Source organism: Lytechinus variegatus, chromosome 6, assembly GCF_018143015.1.
Source record: "Lytechinus variegatus isolate NC3 chromosome 6, Lvar_3.0, whole genome shotgun sequence".
In the NCBI taxonomy this organism is placed as follows: Eukaryota; Metazoa; Echinodermata; class Echinoidea; order Temnopleuroida; family Toxopneustidae; genus Lytechinus; species Lytechinus variegatus.
Window position 1 is genome coordinate 35,756,747 of NC_054745.1, and position 18,532 is coordinate 35,775,278.

Sequence of the window (18,532 nt, forward strand, 5' to 3'; positions counted from 1 at the left end):
AAACATGATCAGTCCCCATAATTGATATTATTTTGAAGAAAATTGATGATTGAATACTTTTTGCTAACATGAAAAGGGCGGAAAATAAAAATAACTATAATGATAATAAAAAGAAAATTCGGACAAAATTAACAGTTGATCTGTCAATTGACAGATCAACCTAAATATAGAATTTTCACTATTTCAATTGTGATTTCACATACGAGCTGCTACCCTTATACACCCACACACATACACAAGAAAAATAAAAAATAATTTACATTCAGAAAGATTACCACAATCACTGCAGAAACCTGGGTTTGTTTATATTCCATATCAAAATCCTAAAAATACGAAATACCTCACGATCATGAAGTTTGTTATTTCACAAATGGCACAGAAGCATAATTTCAATTCGTACCTATTACCACACGTGCAGTATAACGTTACTTTCTTATGTTAGTTCTTGTTGGTTTTGTTTCCAAATATTCCATTGCAATACAGCTGAAGGTATCAAGCTATTAGTGAGTGAAAAAGAGGCGACAATAATACCGGCAGTAAAATTCTGAAACTATTATGGGATATATTGGGAATCCCAAAGTTAGTCTTTAATCAAAGCGTATGCAATATTTGGATTAAACGTAATGGCGAAAAAAGTGGCAGCTTCTGAAAGCGCATATTTACAGATTTAGGCCTATTTAACAACTTGGTCAACATAACCTTTTTTCTCGCTCGTTGTCCTTTCTTGCATTAATTGAAATACAGGATGGTATAATGAATGGAAAAGATTTATTAAGACAGGTGCACTGTAAAAACTGTGGTGTTTAACCGACTCCAGTTGGTGTTAATAGAGGACCACACCCTAGAGATTGAACATAACACCAAAGAGTGCAAATTTAACAGCCGAAGGTGTTGCAATAACACCTATAGGTGTTAAACTAACACTGTCAATTTAACACCGGTGTAAAATAACTGGTGTGGTCCTCTATGTACACCGGTTAACACCACAGTTTTTGCTGTGTGAAAAAAAGATCATACCACCACCTCTTAAAATTCATTTGTTATGGTCTGTATGTTTGTTTTTTTATTACGAAATTACTTTTGTATCACTTAAAATGATGGTTTAGGCTTGTATTATTTATATCCCAATAAATAGATTTGAATTCCCAAAGCAAAATGCTGAAAATTTGATCAAAATCGGATGACAAATAACGAAGTTTTTGAATTTTAAACATTTGCATTATTCCGATGAAACTGTTCTAAGCATGTCTTTATGAATATTCATTGGGTGGGCTGATGATGTCTTATTCCCACTTGTTCTTTTGTATGTTATTATATGAAATTAGGTTTATTAAAAAAATTGGATTGGCAACTGATTAAGTGCATTAGTTATTTACTGCAGCAACTTATTTCATCATAACGGAGACACATCATTTACACATGTATGAAAAAAATGAAACATTTATGATTCCACGTAATACCATAAGAAAAAGGAAAGTGGGGATGTGACATCATCAACCCACCTAAGGAATATTCATGACGATGTTCATGTAACTGTTTTCACAAAATATTGATAAACTTTAAAATTCAATAACTTCATTATCCGATATTTATAAAAATTTTCAGCATTTTGCTTTGTGAATCTTATAAATTTTACTATATTTATTTAGATATAAATATTTTCAGCCCGGACCATCCCTTTTATAGCTTTTCCTCGGGACCCGAGTTTCATGTGATTTTAAAACTAGTGATGAATTAGGTCTTAAACATTCGACCCCGCCCCATTGTGCTATTGGCCTATGTTTTCTATAGTTCATATTAAAAAAATGTGAATGCTCTCGAACTGAGTCATGTCTCGGCAGTGTGTGAAACGAAATAAAGTATGAATATCAATGGCCACAATAATAATGATAATAATAATAAATAATGATAATAAATATCATGATTATTTCTATCAATATTATTATTATTATTATCAATATCATTATGATCGAATTGCCTTTTCTGCATATCTTCTATACAAAATACTTCGTGGTTACAATCAATCAAACTTAAGATGGGATTAATAACTTTCAGATATTGTAAAAAGGTGCAACAAAAATTACTTAAGTTCAGACTTGTCAAAAAATACAAATGGTCTATGTTAGTCCTTGTTCAAACTTACATTCGATATACTCGTCTGATATTGGAGTATCGTGTAATAATAATAATAATAATAATTAGACTTATATCGCGCCAAATCCACTCTGTAGAGTGCTCAAGGCGCTTTTTAGACCAGTATTTAACGGAGCACTAACTGATCAAGTAAAATGATTTGGAAAAAAAGTACGCAAAAGAGTTTGTAAACTAATTCTTGGTTCAGATTATTTAGACTATCCAAATGCACTAACAAAATACAAATTGCCTAGAAAGAAGACATTAAAAAAATATACGTATGGAGTTTGCTAAATCTCTTTAAAAAAAAATCACTGTAAGAACTGGATACCGAAATTTCATTAAGTGTTCCAAACTTTTCTCTGATAGAGTGCAAACCAGAAAGTACCATATATTACTTCCATAGCCTTGAAATCAAATCAAATTTTTGTCACTGTTCAAGTCTCTATTTCAATCCAATTACTATTTCATTTTTAGTTGTATAATATTCATTACATTTTGAAATTGTATTTATTCACATGTTTGTTTTTCATTCTATTTTATTAATATCTAATGAATTCTTATTTACACTTGATCTTTATAAACTATTTAGTTTTTATGGACATCACAATTCGTACATGTACCTGTTTTTTGTTGCTTATACCCATGTATGACTTGTGAACACTAAAATTGTAAACATAATTGTAAACGTGCTCATTTCAGCCTTTTGGCTGTCTAATATATATGTATTACTTTTATACGAAATAAGCCATGGTTGAATTTAATTGACATAAATACTCGTATAGTGCTGCTGCTGTCATACCCTTACTACTACTATACTAGCATGACAACTACTACTTACACTACTACTACTACCACCACCACCACCACTACTACTACTACTACTACTACTACTACTACTACCACCACCACCACCACTACTACTACTACTTCCACTACTACTACTACCACCACCACTACTACTACTACTACTACTACTACTACTTCCACTACTACTACTACTACTTCCACTACTACTACTACTAATGCTGCTACGAATATTGCTACTCATGACTAATACTCCTACTACTCCTATTGATACTACTACTTCAACTTCTACTACTACTTCTGCTATCACTACTGACTTGAATTGATTATTTAGAATTAAACATTGTAGTTTCAGATTTAACACACACAACGGCTGTTTAAACCATTTAAACAACTATTGTAGGGTAATAGTATATAACGTTGTATCTATTTTTTTAACAAAGTGTTACTGTGTAATGAGGTTTTCCTGGGTTCAGAGGACGCTACTTGTAAAAACTATTACGTGATATTTGCGAAGTCATAATCATTTTTAAACATATTGTTTACTGTGTAATGAGGGTCTCCAGGGGTTCAGAGGACGTCACTGGAAGAAACAATTACGTGATATTTGCGGAATCATAGTTAGTCTCCGATCCGTGACATTCGTTGCATAATATTGATCTTTTTTAAAAATCTTTTATTCCAATTCATAACAAGGCATGTAATGCAACAATCAAATCCTGCGGTATACAGCAAAAACTGTGGTGTTAACCGGTGTACATAGAGGACCACACCAGTTATTTCATACCGGTGTTAAATTGGTGGTGTTAGTTTTACACCTATAGATATAGGTGTTATTACAACACCTATGGTTGTTACATTTACACTCTTTGGTGCTATGTTCAATTTCTCATTATGTTAACACCTCAGGGTGTGGTCCTCTATTAACAACCAATTCGTGTCAGTTTAAACACCACAGTTTTTACAGTGTAGGATACACTGCAATTGAAAAGCTGTATATCCTTTGAAATGGGAAAAAAATAATGGGTAATGTGCAACCATATTAGGACATTTGGGAATCCCAAAGTTAGCCTTCGAACAATGACAATTCAATAAGGTTATTGGGCGATGTCAATTATATCCGGGTTTATCTCCAGAATCAACACAAAATTTAGTCAACATTTTTATGGAATGCTATAGGTTTCATCATATTTCTTCAATATTCGTTAACATTAATTGCACTATGACATGTAACATAATCTGTATGTATACTTGACGTTGGATTGCCAAAAAAAACATGACGACGGTAACAATTAATCGGAACAATAGGTAGTATGAACCGGCATGAAGTTGGTTGGATATTCGATATTCAAACTGTGAAGTTAGTTTGATATTCAGGTTCGATATTCAAACGTGTGTGAAGTTGGACAGATCTTCAATATTCGATATTAAAAAATTAGGGGTTTTGAAAGCTAACTAGGGAGTTTAAAAGGTGCAGCACGTCTCGGGCAACCATAAAATCACTGGCTTGCCCTAATACGAGGATTTTTAAGGGGACAAAAGTCAGTGAATAAAAGGGTAGGAATTTTTTTTTTCAAAGGGCCCCCAGGGATATCCCGACGACCTAGCCAGGGTAACCACCTATCCTAACTTGTAGAACTCGACTCGGGCAACAAGATAAACACATGCTTGACCCGGCGCATGCAAATTTAAGGGGCTCAGATTAACAAAGTTAAAGGGAATAAAGGGCTATTTAGACCATTTTTTTAATTAAAAAAATATTTTTTTTTCTAGGGGCCCCGAGGGATATCCCGACGGCCTAGCCAGGGTAACCACCTATCCTAACTTGTAGAACTCGACTCGGGTAACAAGATAAACACCTGCTTGACCCGGAGCATGCAGATTTAGGGGGATCAAATTAACAAAATTAAAGGGTATAAAGGGCTATTTAGACTATTTTTTTTAATTAAAAAAAGTATTTTTTTCAAGGGGCACCCAGGGATATCCCAACGGCCTAGCCAGGGAAACCACCTATCCTTACTTGTAGATCGCGACTCGGGCAAAGAGATAAACACCTGCCTGACCCGGCGCATGCACATTTAGGGGGCTCAAATTAACAAAATTAAAGGGAATAAAGGGCTATTTAGACCATTTTTTTAATTATTTTTTTTTCAAGCGGCTCCAGGGGAATCCCGACGGCCTAGCCAAGGTAACTACCTATCCTAACTTGTAGAACTCGACTCGGGCTACAAGATAACTACCTGGTTGACCCGGCGCATGCACATTTAGAAGGCTCAAATTAGCAAAAGTTAAATGGAATAAAGGGCTATTTAGACCATTTTTTTTTTTTTCAAGGGGCCCCCAGGGATATCCCGACGGCCTAGCCAGGGTAGCTACGTATCCTAACTTGTAGAACTTGACTCGGGCAATAAGATAAACACCTGCTTGACCCGGCGCATGCACATTAAGGGGGCTCAAATTAACAAAATTAAAGGTATTAAAGGGCTATTTAGACCATTTTTTTAACTGAAAAAAAGTATTTTTTTTCAAGGGGCCCCCGGGGATATCCCGACGGCCAAGCCAGGGTAACCACCTATCCTAACAGTTTGAATATCGAATATCGAATATCCAACCAACTTCCTGCCGGTGTAGTATGAAACTATATTGGGATACTTGGGAATCCCAAAGTTAGCCTTCGATCAACGACAATACAATTTGAAGTTATTGGGCGATATCAATCATACATAAGGTATAGAATCAACATGAATTTTTGTCAACACTTTTATGGAATGCAACATACTCCTTCAGTATTCATTGAAAATTAATTACAATATGATATCCTTATGCATTTTTTCCCAATTAGAGATAGAAATAAAATTATTGTGGGAACTAGATGTCTCACTCCTTTGTCTCTGCTTGACCTGTGTACGGTCAAACCCGAAACTAGAGAAAACAATCTACAATATAGCTCCCACATTAATGTAATAATATGGTAAAATTATTTTGGAACAATTTTTGACAACGTACGTGCTCTAAATCATTTGCTCCTGGTGGGTGAGGTCAAAAAATCCACCCAATAAACAAGAAAATTCGTTGATGTGATTATCAGGACACCACTCAACTCATAGGCCTGTTTCCTGAAGTCGGGTTTAATATCAAACCCTGGTTTAAAGTTGTGGTTTATCTATTGAGAGCCAGTTGGGACACAAATCCCTAACAGTACATATTCAATTTATTAACTCACATGATATGACACCCAAGTTGTTCATAATTGTCTGGGAATTATAACTGACGTATTTTTCTTCCGTATGACAGAAAAAGGAAACAAAACAGCAAACCTAATAAAGATACAATTAAACAGGTTTTTGGATTTTTGGCTCTCCACTATTTTAGCGTAGAGTTACACCTCGGTCTAAGTTAAACCTGACTTCAGAATTCAGGGTATAGGGTGGTAATCTCCGATAGCGTTGGTTGAATCCTGAAAGTCAACTTTGAAAAAGTTCTACAAAAATCTTAGTTTATACAACTCATATATTTTACCACATAAAACATATGGTCTGGAAGTTCTGGGTGGGACGTGGAAAACAACCATGAACCCTATATTATTACTTCAAAAGGGAAAAGCTAGAATAGTGACGTTCAATCATCATACTTATCACTTTGCTCCTTTAAGTTATGATCTAAATATTCTCGATATTTTCAAACAATACCAATATATGGTAGGAGAATTTATGCATAATTTAATTAAGGGTTGTCGTATAGTTTTAGTGATTATTTTTCATTCATAGACCACGTAGAAATGTGAATCTTGACAAAAATAACACCAATTTGGGAAAACAATCAATCAAATTTTCAGGTCTCACTTTATGGACTCATCTGCCAAGTAATATTAGAAACTTCCCAAGATATTTAGCAAATCGTTAAAACTAATGCTACTGGAAGATTACAATTAATTTGGTATGAATTGCCTGAAAACCACCAATTGAGCATAAAGATTTTTGTGGGAAAAGATAAGATATATTTTTCTTGTAAAAAGTGTAAACATGTGCACTAAAAATAATCAGAATTTGCTGTATCGGTAATAAGTAGAATTTAGTACTGCATTTGATGTACTAGTATGATAGTGTGATTTAGTTAAAATTATTGTTCAAACGATTTTGGGGCTAACCTCTTGCTATTATGTAAGCTCCAATTACCAAATGGTTTGTTCATATATCATGTGATGCACGATTCCATGCAATTGTGCCTGACAGTGATATTTGGCAATATATTCAATTAAAAAATAAACGCACGCCGATAATATTTATCCATCAAGTCATGTGACCAATCGTGGCGCCAAAATATCAGCGCCTCGTATACCGGCTCGTATACAAGTCATCGGCGTGACTACAACCACAGCATTATGCGATTTCTCACAACAATTTGCAGCACTATTCGAAATGGATACACAAAAGAAAAAAGGATTAAAATTATATTTTCTAACTTACTCTTTTTCAGCGCGTCTCGAACCAGAGTTTGCAGTTGAAAGTGGATTTAGAATAGTGTGTAATCCACAGGTTGAGAGTGAAATTAGCTGATATTTGTTGGTAAACGATATCATGCAGCGCGGCGAGATTTGGGCTTGGTGGTGTGGGGATTTCCCAACGAAATCCGAAATACGAAAGAAAAAACTGGTAGGGGTCGTAAGGCGATCTATCATTTTGATATCACGTGTGGTGGATATCTGGTGGGGGAGGGGGTAGGGTTGTAAACCCTTACCTCGGCCTTCCTAAAAATGATATTCAAAAAGGGAATGATAAACTTCCAACACCCCTTCCCTGTTTACCAGAGTCACGCAAGAAGCACATAACATAGGCGGATCAACGGGGGGGGGGGGGGGGGGGTAGGACGCATTAAAGGGATGGTTGGTTCAGGCTGGATATATTTCTATCTCAATAAATAGAGTAAAATTCACAAAGCAAATTGTTGAAAATTTGATCAAAATCGGACAACAAATAACAAAGTTATTGACTTTTAAAGATTTGCATTATTCCGATGAAACAGTTCAGTCTATAGGCATGTCTTTATGAATATTCATTAGGTGGGCTGATGATAATCATACCCCACTCTGTTTTTTATTTTTATTATATGACAATTCGTTTATTCAAAGATTTTCTCCAAAAAACTAAAACAATTTGATTGACAACTGATTAATTGCATTAGTTGCTTAATTGCTGCAACTTATTTCATTATAATGGAGACACATCATTTACATATCTATGAAAAATGAAACATTTATGATTTCATGTAATAACATAAGAAAAAAGAAAGTGGGAATGTGACTTCGTCAGCCCATCTAATGAATATTCAGGACGATATGCACAAAACCGTTTTCACAAAATATTGATAAACATTCAAATTCAATAACTTCGTTATTTGTTATTCGATTTTGATGAAATTTTCAGCATTTTGCCTTGTGAATTTTACTCTTTGTACTTAAATAAATTTCAGCCTGGACCATCCCTTTCAGTCGCAGCTCATCATTATTGAGTCAAATCAACTTTTCAAGCCCCCTCTTAGCAAAAGTTAGATCCACCGCTACATGTTAATATGTGAAATTGAGTTTGAAATGTCATGATAACTTCCCAGGACCAAAATCCAATTGAAACCAGTTGGATTTCCAACTGGTTTCAATTGGTTTTAACTGGAATTTAACAATTTCCAGTTGAAACCAATTGGAACCAGTTGGGCAACTGGAAATCCTCACTGGAACCAGTTGGGTAACTGGAAATCCTAACTGGAACCAGTTGGGCAACTGGAAATCCTAACTTGAACCGGTTGGGCAACTGGAAATCCTAACTGGAACCAGTTGGGTAACTGGAAATGACTTCCAACTGGAAATGATTTCTAACTGGAACCAGTTGGGTAACTGGAAATCCTAAATGGAACGAATTGGGTAACTGGAGATGACTTCTAACTGGAAAGATTGGTAACTGAATTCTAATTGGAACCAGTTGGGTAACTGGAAATAAAACTGGAACCAGTTGGGTAACTGGAAATCCTAACTGGATCCAGTTGGGTAACTGGAAATGATTTCCAATTGGAAATTTTCCAGTTACCCAACTGGATCCAATTGAAACCAGTTAATTTGCATATTTTCTGCCAGTGTGCACAGATTAATGTTTTATGAGATTTATCATAATTTACAATGTATCTATTCATTTTTTTTTTCAATTTGAAGTACCACACTTTTTTCAGATAAGTGTTTCCAATACTTAGCAGTGAAAACCATGTTCCTAAATTTTATAGATTATAATTAAAACACATTCAAAGATAATTAGTACACCACTAACTGTTACCAAACTACATCAAATAAAAATACATATATTTGCAGATCTCCAATATGAATATATACATATAAGTCTGTATTTTATCAATGCCCTTTACATTGGCATTAATAGACAAATAACACTGCTTCTGTGTTGGGATGAGCAATAGTTAGTGCAAATGGTAATTGATTTGTAACTAATTAAGTTCATTCCAACTGGAAGTTCCGATTGGATCCAGTTGGAAACCAATTGGTTTCAACTGGTTCCAGTTGAAAACCAGTTGCCTCCAATTGGTTTCAACTGGAACCAATTGAAACCAGTTGCCTCCAATTGGATTCAACTGGTTTTAATAGGGAAATTGTAACAACTGGAACCAATTGAAACCAATAGCAACTGAACTGGTTCCAGTTGGCCAATTGGTTTTAACTGGAACCAATTGGCAACTGGTTTTCATTACAGTTTTAAGTCATCATTTTTACTATAAAGACTATAATTAAAACATAAATCATCTTTTTTTTATTGAAAAAAAAAATCTGACACAAGTCCTTCTCAGTTGTGCTCGGTTTTGAACCTCATACATTATTTGTGTCTATCCTGTCATCTATTTTCTCTTTCTCTCCTGTCCGCTTATCCGCCTTCCTACCGCTTATTTATTTACGGCATCAATCACATTTTTCGCGCATTTTATTCTTTCCAGGTCATTTTATATATTTTTTCTCCTTTTATATATATACACATCATTGAATCCAGTTTGCTTGAGTCCACGATGGCATGTGTTCTACTTACGTTTAGCAGTTTAGCAGCACCCATCCATCTTCTCAGGGCATTCTCCCCTTTCTCTTTTCTTTTTCAGGGGGGGGGGGGGGGAAGGGTAGATATATTTTAGGACGGGTTGTTTTGTCCTATACAAACTATATTACTTGATAACTTCGTATTTATTTTGTGAGTATTATTTCTCTCTCATTTATTTTTTTCTCATTTGATTACATATGTCTGTATTTGTGCTCTGTTATTGGTTTTGTTATCTATTTTTGAGGGGCCCACATTGTACAAGCATTGCTTTTTAGTGGGTCCCTCCATTTTCATCTTAATTTAATTTCTATTGAAAAAATAGTATACTTATTTAAAACATCCAATGTTTTGCCCAAATCGTGTAAGTTTTATTCACAACATAATGTATTATTATTTTTGTGTCTTTGCAATGGATACAAATAATTATGTTTATATATATGGTATACAATTTGTTTTTGTTTGATGGAAGTGAAATAAATAAAATTGAATTGAACTGAATTGAAAATTTTCACCCATAGCTCATTGCACAGAGATCCATACGATGAGCCACTTTCACAATTGGTGGTGCGACTGCTTACAGCCGTTGCGATCCTGTGCAACATAAATATTGTGGCAAAATCTTCTTCTTCTTATTCTGGAAACAGTACAGTCCACCGCCTGGTGTATTGTCGCAAACGATCGCACGTCGAGCAATTGTGAAAGCCCTTTAAGACACCACAGTCCCGATTTATGAAACTATCAATAAATGTCCATTTCTTTACTTATTCAAGGCAAATGATGTTATTATCAGAATGTTAACATAATTTTTCTGTGTTATTTCAGTTAATCATTGAATCACTTTTCCTGTGATTTTATCATCACCCAATATACTCTCCCATGACCATCGTCATCATCGTCATCATCATCGTCGTCATTATCATCATCATCATGCATCATCGTCATTATCCATCTGTGTGGAGGTGCCGTGGCCGAGTGGTCTAAGGCGCCTGGCTATACATGGAAAGTCCGGGGTTCGATCCCCGGCCGCGGCACCTATGCCCGTGAGCAAGGCATTTAATCTACAATGGCTCTTTTATCCTGCTTTCAAATAAATGGAAATGCTATATGCATTACTGGTAACTAGGTGTGCACTTGTTAAAAATGGCCTTCATTTTCACAATATCGACCATCATCCGCATTCATGTCATCTCCATCTTCATCAATATAAAATTAAGAACAAAAGATCATTTCCATTCTGCTTTATAAATGTATTAATTCAATGAGTTTATTTCGCGGGGGTTGTCATATTTTCAGGCAATGTGCTTAAAATGACAATCCTTCTCCCGCAAAATGTAAATGTTAAAATTCTTTTTGGTAGTAGATCATTTTTGTTTAGAATAATTTTTTGATTTAGTATTTTTTTACTTTATGATTCATACCAAAATAAATTACGAAATATAATGTTGGTTACGTAATGAAAATTGTATAGAAGAAAACAATAAATCAAATCAAATATAATTTAGGCCTACATGATATCAAGAAAGAGACGAAAAGAAACGAACATAACAAAAAAATAAAAAGGGTAGAGAGGACAAAGAAGCAAACGAAAAAAAAACAGGGAGGAAAAGAACCGTTAAAAAATTGAAAGAATATGTTTCAAACAAGTATTCTTACAAGCTGTGGCGAACATTGTAATTTTTACTGGTTAATTTTAATGAAAGCCTTGGGGTCCGTTGCAGAAAGAGTTACGTTTAAACGCAAAACAAAAAAATCAATCGCAAGTCCCAAATGCGCGCTGTTGATTGGTTGAAAATCAAAGACCTTAAGTTACGCATAATTTTTTTTAGTTGCGATTGATTGCAACTCTTTCTGCAACGGGCCCCAGAAGAAAAAGGAATTCCATGCCCATTTCAAGTGCGCCCTCTATTGAAAGGTAAACACTGCAGGAGTTCAGCTGCTCAAAATTTCGGTAAGATAAATGCCGTCTTTGAAATAAACCATTATTTGTTATCATTTCGTTTGAATGATGTCATTATATTCATAGACTGTTTGTTTTGATACACGTGTAAGTGCCATTGATAGATGTATTGTAATGCAACTTATTCAAGAAATAATGATCTCCGACTTCTCGTAGTTGAAAAAATTGCCTGTACAGTCCCATGCTATTTATAACCGTGTCTGGACCAAAAGCTTCAGTCTCTGTATTTTGGTTGTTCCATTGAACTGCGTTGGCTCCACTCACCAGACAGTGCATGCCAGACTGAAGAATTGTTGGCCCTACGTACAGCCAACGTATTAGCAGCACGGTGATCAGATTTAACAGAATGAAATACGGGGCAATCAACAAAAAAGTTCAACAAAGAACAGGGTGACCAGATTTCACAAAGTGAAATACGGGACAATCGACTCACAAAGGACGCTGCATGAGCAGATCGACCGAGCTAGGTCTTAATAAAAAAAAGATCAACATAGAAGGCAACACAGTTTTAGACTTGTAAATAAAATATGTAGAATAGGAAGGGAGGATGAACGAAAGAATAAAAAAGAGAAAGAACAGAGGAAACAAAAGAGATGAACTGAGAAGAAAGAAGTAAAAAAAATGAAGGGGAATATGCAGGAAAAAGAAAACAAAAGAAGGTTAGAGTAAAAGAAAGATGAGAAAAAAAATAAAAGACAAAAGGTTTCCGTTATTCTTTAAACGAATAAGGAAAAAAAAGAAAGGGAAGGTGAACAAAATAATATTTGAAATTAAAAATATGGGCCATATTAGTTGATATGCCCAGCCGCCATTAATACCGCTCATCTAAATAAAAAAATCTGGGACGGGCGCAAAACGCACTCATATGTGCGTTTTGCGCCCGTCCCGGATTTTTTTGTTCGTAAAGCTTTGTGCAGTAAATAAGTCTCTTAATTTCACAGCAAGCATTGGACAGATAAGACAGACAACCTAAATAAACATTAGGAAAGTGATTCTGAATTTAGCTCAGAATATTATGGTGCTAGTGACAAACTGCAATAACTACGGAATAAACCAATAAGTTACAAGAAGTTGGAAATTTCGATGGGCATCTAACTTGCCAATTTAGAGTGAAAGTTGCAAAACGTTGGGATGTATAATAGGAATATGTTACGGAAAGGACCGTGTTTCCTAGCGCTAATAACAAGTGTATGGTTGAGAAAATTATATGCTGGGAGGTACGTAAATAAAGTTCTAAGTCAGCAAACTCAATTATCAAACTGAAGAGGAAATAGTAAAACTAAGACGCAAATAAATAGAACTGTAACCGAAGAAGTCTGGTAGTGCACTGTTTAATATCTGGGCTGTTTTGCCTCAGCTAAAATCAAATCATTCTATAATTTACATAAATATTTAAATTAGAAATAACAACCAATCAAACTAAAGAAAATGGAAGGATCAAACTAAAATGTAAGAACCCAATTCATAAGATAAACCAATAAGGAATGAGATGAGATGACAAAGATGTCTGGTGATTATGTAATAATGGAAGTAGAAACTAAGGAGTCAGGTGAGGGATGGAATGAGTGGAACACCTTAAGAGAGAATAGAGAAGGAATGAAGATGACAAAGAAAATTGGAGGAAAGGCATTCAGAGAAGAATGAATGAATGAATGACAACTGAATATCATTAAACTCAAATAACCTAAGTTCAGACTGCAAGGGCAATGCTGAAAAGAAATGCAAATTAACTAAGTCTAGACAGAACAGAAATGTAAAACAGCTGAAGAATAAAGAAATAAACAAAATAGCAAAATGACAATATAACCATCCTACACAAGGATTGTAGCTTTGTTACTTGAACTTGAATACAAGTCGGCCTACATCTGTGCAGGTGTTCTTCATTCCATGTCACATTCCTTTTAAATCTATGTGAGCGAGTACACAAAGCAAGAGAGCAATACAAAGTTATTCACGTGTCGTCATAATTGTCTTTAATCTGTAGTAGGCCTATACAAACCTCTACATTTCAATTTAAAACTGATGCTTGTGTGATATAGTGATGGTTGCTGCGTGTTCTAAGACACGTTAAGTGAATGTTTTTTCATGTAAGAATAAACATTTGCTCCGTTGTTTTCTAGGTGATATAAAAATCTCCAATGAACGAAAAACATTCAACGAAACTCACAGTTTTAACATCTTCACACAGAGCCACGCACGGTTTGGAAAGCCGGGGAAAGGACTGACCGGCCTTGCAAAAAAATACAAATAATATGGTCATTTTACCGTTTTTGTACACGGTATTGGAAAAAAGGGGGCTGAAGCCCCTCAGCCCCCCCCCCCCACTTTCGCGACCCCTGTTATGTACCCTACTTGCTTGACGTAGATAGGCCTATTTATTGGGCGAAGATGGATAGAGACTCTGCTGAGAGAAATCGAAAAATATTTCAAATTTGGACTGACATTCAAGATATTATCGGATGTGCATCACAGTGGCCTCATCTCATTAGAAAATTATTTTGGAAGACGGATTTGCGACATTGGGATAGAATATTAGTTTGTACATTTTGTTTCGTCAGCGGACTCAATCCTGAAATTATTTATGAATGGGCAATATTAATTGGCATGTGCAGGAGTGGTAGAAATTGCAATTTATATGCATGGAATGTTTCGAATCGACGTTATGAATATCTAGATGGAAGAATACGGATATACACTCATCGTAGTAGACGCCGTTAAAGGAGAATGAAACCATTGGAACAAGATAGCTTGTGTGAAAACAGAAAAGATCAACAAAAGTTTGAGAAAAATCGGACAAATAATGAGAAAGTTATGAGCATTTGAATATTGCGATCACTAATGCTATGGAGATAGAAAATTGGCAATGCGACAAAGATGTGTGATGTCACTTGTGAACAACTCTCCCCATTACTTTAGTATATATTTCACTAGAATTGCCTCTTTATCTATCCATAAATCATGTGTTCTGTCTACATGAGGGCATGTAATACATATTTTTTAAGAATACATCATGGATAAAGAGTTTGTTTCATCATAAGAAAAAGCAAAAAAGGGACATTTTGAGGGTATTTTACAGTCCACCAAAGGGAAAGTTGTTCATCAGTGACATCACACATCCTTGTCGCATTGCCAATGTGAGGATCTCCATAGCATTAGTGATTGCAATATTCAAATGCTCATAACTTTCTCACTATTTGTCCGATTTTTTTCAAACTTTCTTTATTCTTATTCTTTGATTTTTCTCTTTCTACACAAGCCTATTTGTTCCAAAGGTTTCATTCCCCTTTAAGGTGAATATCTAAATTTCAAGTAAACCTAAGTCAGAACACAACACATTTGGTTAAATAAATCAGTCAAGTGAGAAAATCAATGTTCATTGTCGTGCATCACCTTTTAGAATACCCACGCCGCCCTTATAGTAATCATCAATTTTTATACCGTAGAATGGTATTTCAGTCACATTTTTCTTAAAGCAGCCGCATGACAATTCGAAAACAGCCGTTTTATTACGTAACTGATACAGAAAAACCACCCATTCAAACGGCTGGTTTTAACTTGCCGTACGACCCCCTTAAGAGATATGGGACTGAGGTATGGGATATTAGAAAAGGGATATTCCACGGTTACTCACATTACATTTGGAGACACCTTGACTCATACTTGGAGCTGTAACTCCATTATTATTGATAGGAACTAAACATCTCCTTATCACAACAAAGTACACAGTCTGACTATCCTTCGTATAAAAGCAAAACTTGGGAAATTCTATTATGCTCCTGGCAAATCTTTGGAATGTGTCGGTTACTCACGTTACATGATTTGGACATGCATAAAATGAAAAGTCAACATAAGTGAAAAGTCTCCTCATACAAGGCTTTTATGAAAGTTGATTATATCCATTTCAAAGAAGTATATTAGGGAGACAAACTTTGTATATAATTAAAAAAATAAAGAACACATGGATTTTACTTGGGGTGCAGATAATATGGTTACTCACGTTACGGTTACTCACATTACATTTTGTCCATGTATGGTTTACAACACACATGTCATTAAAAATTCAATAATGTGTGTAAAATTCATTGCTAGGAACATCTAAAAGAAATTTTATACCAAAAATTGGAACAATTGGAGCTTTATTAGGGAGTAGGAGGGAAAAGTATGATTTCGCTTACTAATTATGCATAAATTAGCATAATCGCTCAATACCAATTTGCATGAAATAAATTACTGTATAGTATTGTAGATTATGTCCAAGACAACCTGCACGCAAATTTTCGGCGTGATCGTGCGGCCAATGGCCGAGATCTCAAGGGGGGCCTGGGAGCCCCCCTCCCCCCCCACCCCCTGGGCCATATCAACTCCCAACATACCCCGGCCTAGATAGGGTTACAGGTAAGGGCATTCAATGTGTTGTTCAAACACTCTTTAAAGTTTGGTTAATCAAAACCAAGTCTTACTAATGCACTCTCGCATTGTGAATACTTCTACTAATATTCAATTTTTTTTGTGTGATTGTATGACCACTGATATTTTGATAAACAAAGAGTCGCATCAAAGAGATGTACCCTCATTTTGCTTTTAATTAATCAAAAATAACTTCACAACTCACCATGAGACTTAAAACTTGACATCCCACAGAAAATGTTACCGAACTGAATAATTTTTACTGGTTACTCACATTACATGATGGTTACTCACGTTACAGTTTTTCTTCATCAATTTTATAAAAAAATTGTACTTTTTAATGATTTTGATAGTCATCACTGTGTCAAAGATTGTTTGAAGGAAGAGAATTTAAAATCCCACCAATTAACTGTGAAGAATTTTTCTCTCAGAAAACAAAGTCATTTTTTTCGGTTACTCACGTTACATCACCTGAGCAGGTTGCAATATTTATTTTTGAACGAGTACTACAAATTTACTTGAAAAGCGGTTGTGTATTTTAAGTAATTTGACTCTTCTAAACTTCAGAAATATATAAAGTGGTATGTTGTTGCAACAACAAAATGGTAATAAGGCATATTTCATTTTTCACTATTTTTCTTGTATTTTGGTACACAATGGAAGACACAACTTTTGACCATTTTTTTCCAAAGTATACATATGAAAATAAACTTTTTATTTCTTGTTCCTGAAACTATCATGTATGAAGGACTTAAAGTATTAAAAAATTCAAGAAAATATTGAATTTGAATTTTTAAGCTCATGTCCACCAACCTGTGGAATTGCCCAAAAGTTTTGTGTTACGGGACCCAGGACGACTTTACATGTAGGCCTACTGTGTTCTGAGTGAACGGAGCTCATGTAATATAAACAGAGACATTGTCATTTGTATTATAACTTTAATTGGCCACATAACTCAAAAGGAGATTCTGAAAGGCGACATTTGTTTCTTTTTGTGGATTCAACATTCATTCTTTTACTCATGACTTCAAAAGTGAGGCAGGCGTTACACTTTCGGATGTGGGCCCGATATTCTGAAGTGAGTATGTCAACTAAGTTAGACATTCCCTATTTTCAACCGGACACACAATGTATAATTATGCCTTTGTTGCTTTAAATTGATAGGCATTCATCATGTTCGAAGATTCTTATCAATTATCTATAGATACTTGGAATATCTAAACCATTTTGGGTAATTCAGCATCAACAACCATTAACCCAGAGGTAGGTGGCACCGATTCAGGGCACGTAGGTGGGCCGTTAACTGCATGTGACTTTCTGTACGAATCATGTACATCCGCAAGGGGTGGGCCTAATATGATTAGGCTACACATAAACTTATTCAAACATAAAATCTTTCATTGAGCCACGTTGATCAATCAATCAGTGGTAAGTGATGATTGGATTGGTCCGTTTTTGCTTTGATAGTTTAGGGGGCGGACTTTAGGAAATATACACGAATGGTAAGTCATTTACATAGATTCGTGAATAAAATTGTTATCAATTCTTCACTCTGGTAAGTAAGTCAATTATGTTCACTCCTCATTTGGCTTTAAATGATTGAGGCCTTCAATTATTTTGAGAGTGGCGGCCAAATTTGGATCTTGTCCAGCAGCAAACACCTTCAACTTCAAGGAAGCAAGGAGGGTGGTATCAACAACAGACCCCGCCAACTGATACCCTAAACTGGGAGGATTTTCAGAATCCACGGCTCTTGTGCGATTTTTTTCGGAAAGATAGTTCCAAGTGGGTTCCATGGCTAATTCACCAGGGAATATTACATGGACGAGGAGGGCTTCCGCGCCAAAATGTAATTTCTGGGAGTATTGCTGCTGGATGCAACACTGCAACAATGCAACACTATGCAAGCAAATATGTGAACTAAGACCCAGAAAGTGACTGGATGGTATGACGTGGAGATGAACGAGAAACGGAAATCATGAGACACCAATCAGGATTTCGTTGTTTTTTACCAAGATGCATCATACTATTCCGGATGTATTGATGTTTATTTTCAATTTTCTTGATGGACACTTGTTAAAAGTCTGTGCTCAGAAAAGTGGTATTGCATACTCAACAGCTTGCACTTGGGCACAATACTTGAGAGATC

General features: G+C 35.3%; 2 protein-coding genes across 6 annotated transcripts in view; one reads left to right on the plus strand and one right to left on the minus strand.

Annotated features, from left to right (window-relative positions):
• LOC121417768 overlaps positions 1–963 on the minus strand; it is a 31,592-nt gene extending 30,629 nt beyond the window's left edge. The window contains exon 1 of the mRNA XM_041611502.1: positions 401–963. The gene's annotated coding sequence lies outside the window, so the exon portion shown is untranslated. The remainder of the gene's footprint in view (positions 1–400) is intronic.
• A 10,938-nt stretch (positions 964–11,901) lies between these two features.
• LOC121417408 (aldehyde dehydrogenase, dimeric NADP-preferring-like) overlaps positions 11,902–18,532 on the plus strand; it is a 34,087-nt gene continuing 27,456 nt past the window's right edge. For 3 of the 5 annotated variants that reach the window (XM_041611106.1, XM_041611102.1, XM_041611101.1), the window contains exon 1: positions 11,902–11,967. The gene's annotated coding sequence lies outside the window, so the exon portion shown is untranslated. The remainder of the gene's footprint in view (positions 11,968–18,532) is intronic. The other 2 variants (XM_041611103.1, XM_041611104.1) reach the window with 2 other exon arrangements.